The sequence below is a fragment of the Pyxicephalus adspersus genome, unplaced genomic scaffold (genome assembly GCF_032062135.1).
Source record: "Pyxicephalus adspersus unplaced genomic scaffold, UCB_Pads_2.0 Sca1446, whole genome shotgun sequence".
NCBI classification, from domain to species: domain Eukaryota; kingdom Metazoa; phylum Chordata; class Amphibia; order Anura; family Pyxicephalidae; genus Pyxicephalus; species Pyxicephalus adspersus.
The window spans coordinates 1-3,458 of NW_027318453.1; the positions used below are offsets into that span (position 1 = coordinate 1).

General features: G+C 46.6%; 1 pseudogene; it reads right to left on the reverse strand.

The window, feature by feature from the left end:
* Window positions 1-1,194: 1,194 nt before the first annotated feature.
* On the reverse strand, window positions 1,195-1,912 carry LOC140321228 (PC-esterase domain-containing protein 1A pseudogene; annotated as a pseudogene).
* Window positions 1,913-3,458: the final 1,546 nt, after the last annotated feature.

Sequence of the window (3,458 nt, forward strand, 5' to 3'; positions counted from 1 at the left end):
TTGGCCTCTGTTTAGATATACAGATGCCATAGTGCTACATACATGACCAGCTAAGTCAGCAGACTTTCCTTTAAGGCACAGCTGTAAAGATCTAGCTAAACGCACTCCAATCATCAGCTTTTTGCAGTATCACACTCTTCCAATCGCCATATACTATCCTTTCATTATGTTTTAAATATCATAGGAATTGGATTTAGGACCCTAAAGTGTACCTTTAAATCTGTATCTGTATATATCAGTATTACCCGTCCTATTCCTAGAGGGAGGACACTAGTCAGTGTTAGCAGATTGGTTGACTAATGACTGGACTGCATTTATCCTGTTCCAGCTGTACTCTTGCTTAAATGATAGAAGTACAATTACATTTGTTCTTTGTCTTTTTATGCTTAATCACTGAAAATGTGCAAAGTGCAATATCCCAATCACAGTTTAGACTGATGAATTGATTAGTTGCCATTGATCATCTTATTTGTACAATCGTTAATCACTGTTCTTGCTAATTGTTTTAGGCTATATAAATTCTAAAAATTTCACATTGCAGACACATCGTGCAGACAATAATTTGCTCACAAGCGCATTTAACACTATTTGTTATATGTCACAAATATGTCTATTGAAGGTAAATATTGCTGCAGTACATGTGTTTATATTGATTTGAATTATTATTATTAATCAGTATTTATATAGCACCAACAAATTACGCAGTGCTGCACAATAAATAATTCCAAATGACTGACAGATAGTGACACAGAAGGAGGAGAGGACCCTGCCCAGAAAAACAGAAAAGAGGTAGCCCAGTTACCCTAAAAGATGGGTTTTGAGTGCTCTTTTAAATGTAGGAACAAGCTAAATTGGACAAGGAAAACCATTCCAGAGAGCAGCTCTAGAAAAGTCTTGGAGCCTTGCATGTGATGAGGTTATTAGTGGGGAAGACAGTAGTAGTGTTGGTCGAACACTAGTGGGTAGGGACAGATTGGAATCCCGTTCATCCATTCATGTCCCCAATAGCTACAGCTTCTACACTGTCCATATAGGTGATGGCCTCAACCTCTAATGCCGTCCTTGCTCCGTCTGAGGGCTCACCCCCTACTCCTTATTCTGTTTCTGCTGCCGCCTGCCCAGTACCCAGCTCTAGAGGCCAGTTACCATGCTGTCCACTCTCCGTCTCAGAGCTTACTGCCTCCTCTTCCTGCTTTACGCCCAGGCTTGAGCAATATGAGCCATCAGGATGTAGGTATACTTCTGATTAGCCAGCTGATTTTAGTGGGTGGCATCTTTAACACTGGAGCACAGCTGGAAGCGGAAGTGTATGTCAATCACATGAAAATGGTGCAAATCTGTGGCGCTGTAGAAATTCCCTTCTATGATGTCCCAGAGCACAATAGGAATTGGGTACTCTAGCACTTCACCAGCTTTGAAGCCAACAGGCATGGCCATGTTCCATATCACCAGACATTCGGGGCTCAGCACCTCGGTTAGCCGAATAAACAGGTGGTCCAGCTTGGTTTTGTACATTTTCAGTGATTGCTCATGATACCTGATAACATCCCATATACACGAGTTGATAATGATGTCGGGCTGAGGTCCCTATTCGAAATCGGCCAGCATGCTCTCTATGTACTCCGAAGAGACACAGATCAAGAAATAGAACCGTACAAGGCGGTGGTCAGTTCTGTAATGATGCACTTCACGGTAAGTTATGTCATTGTGCATTTCACCCAGAGATCCCCCAATGTCTTGTTTGTAATTGACATTTCACCCTTTCCTTTTGAGCTGGTTCTCAGTCGGAAACTCATCATTATGCAGTATTTTCACAAGGTCTTTCTTGACGGATCTTTGAAGAGTCTCCCAGGATGGCCACATACTTGTTGTGGAGAAGTCTCCGCACATCTGCTGAGCTGAATAAATTCATGGCTCAATGTGGTTCCTGTTACATACACTGCTGTCCCACGTCCCAGTTCCCAGGTAACATACACAGAAATTCAGTCCGATAAAGTGTGGTCCTGATGGATGAAGCAAAAGATGTGGCCTTCTATGTTCAATCACAAATTTCAGATTACACACTTGCAATACACACCTTGGGGTGTCATTAAAGATGCACTACACCCAGCTGTAGATACCAGTTACTAATGCCGTCCACACTTCGTCTCAGGGCCTGCTATCTAGTGAAAGCACATGAAAGGGAACAGGCTTGTCGGAATCAGCGGGAAAAGAAGACCCTGTTGAGCTTGAATCTAGTCTGGCATCAAGAGGAGGGTACTGGACAGTGGGCATACGGCAGCAGTAAGAGCAGGAAGAGTAGGCGGTGGGCCCTGAGAAGTGTGGATGGCTTTGTTAACTGGCATCTAGAGATGGGTACTGGGAGGAGGAGGCGGTGGGCCCTGGGCAGTCAGCAGCGAGTAACAGTAGGAGAAAGAGGTAGTGGGCCCTGAGACGGAGTGTGGACAGCATTTGTAAGTCTCATCTAGAGCTGGCTACTGGGCAGGCAGCAGCAGTAACAGCAGGAGGAGGAGGAGGTAAGCCCTGAGAGAGATCAAGGACAACATTAAAGATTGAGACCATCACCTGCATGGACAGTGTAGAAGCTGTAGCTACTGGAGACATTGCTGTGTTGGGGACTGCCTTTTGCTATCTGCTAGCTGTATCTTTTTAAAATGCAGCATGGACAGAATTGTTAACTGGCATCTACAGCTGGGTATTGGGCAGGCGGCAACAGTAACAGCAGGAGGAAGAGGTGATGGGCCCAGAGACGGAGTGTGGACAGCATTTGTAAGTGGCATCTAGAGTTAGGTACTGGGCACGAAGCAGCAGTAAGAGCAGGAGGAGACGGCTTTGGGCTCTGAGGCCAAGTGTAGACGGCATTATTATCTTGCATCTACAGTTGGGTACTGGGCAGGCAGCAGCAGTAACAGCATGAGGAGGAGGCGGTGGGCTCTGAGACGGAGCATAGACAGCATTAGAATCTTTCATCCAGGGTTGGGTACTGGGCATGCGGCATCAGTTACAGCAGGAGGAGGTGGGCTCTAAGACTGAGCTTGGACGGCATTAGTATCTGGAATCTAGAGTTGGGTACTGGGCAGGCAGCAGGAGGAGGAGGCAGTGGGCTCTGAGACCAAGTGTGGACGGCATTAGTAACAGGCAGCATCAGTAACAGCAGGAGGAGGTGGGCTCTAAGATGGAGCGTGGACGGCCTTAGTATCTGGAATCTAGAGTTGGGTACTAGGCAGGCGTCAGCATCAGTAACAGCAGGAGAAGGAGGCGGTGGGCTCTGAGACGGAGCCTGGACGGCATTAGTATCTTGCATCTAGAGTTAGGTATTGGGCAGGCGGCAGCAGTAACAGCAGGAGGAAGAGGTGATGGGCCCAGAGACGGAGTGTGGACAGCATTTGTAAGTGGCATCTAGAGTTAGGTACTGGGCACGCAGCAGCAGTAAGAGCAGGAAGAGGAGGCTTTGGGCT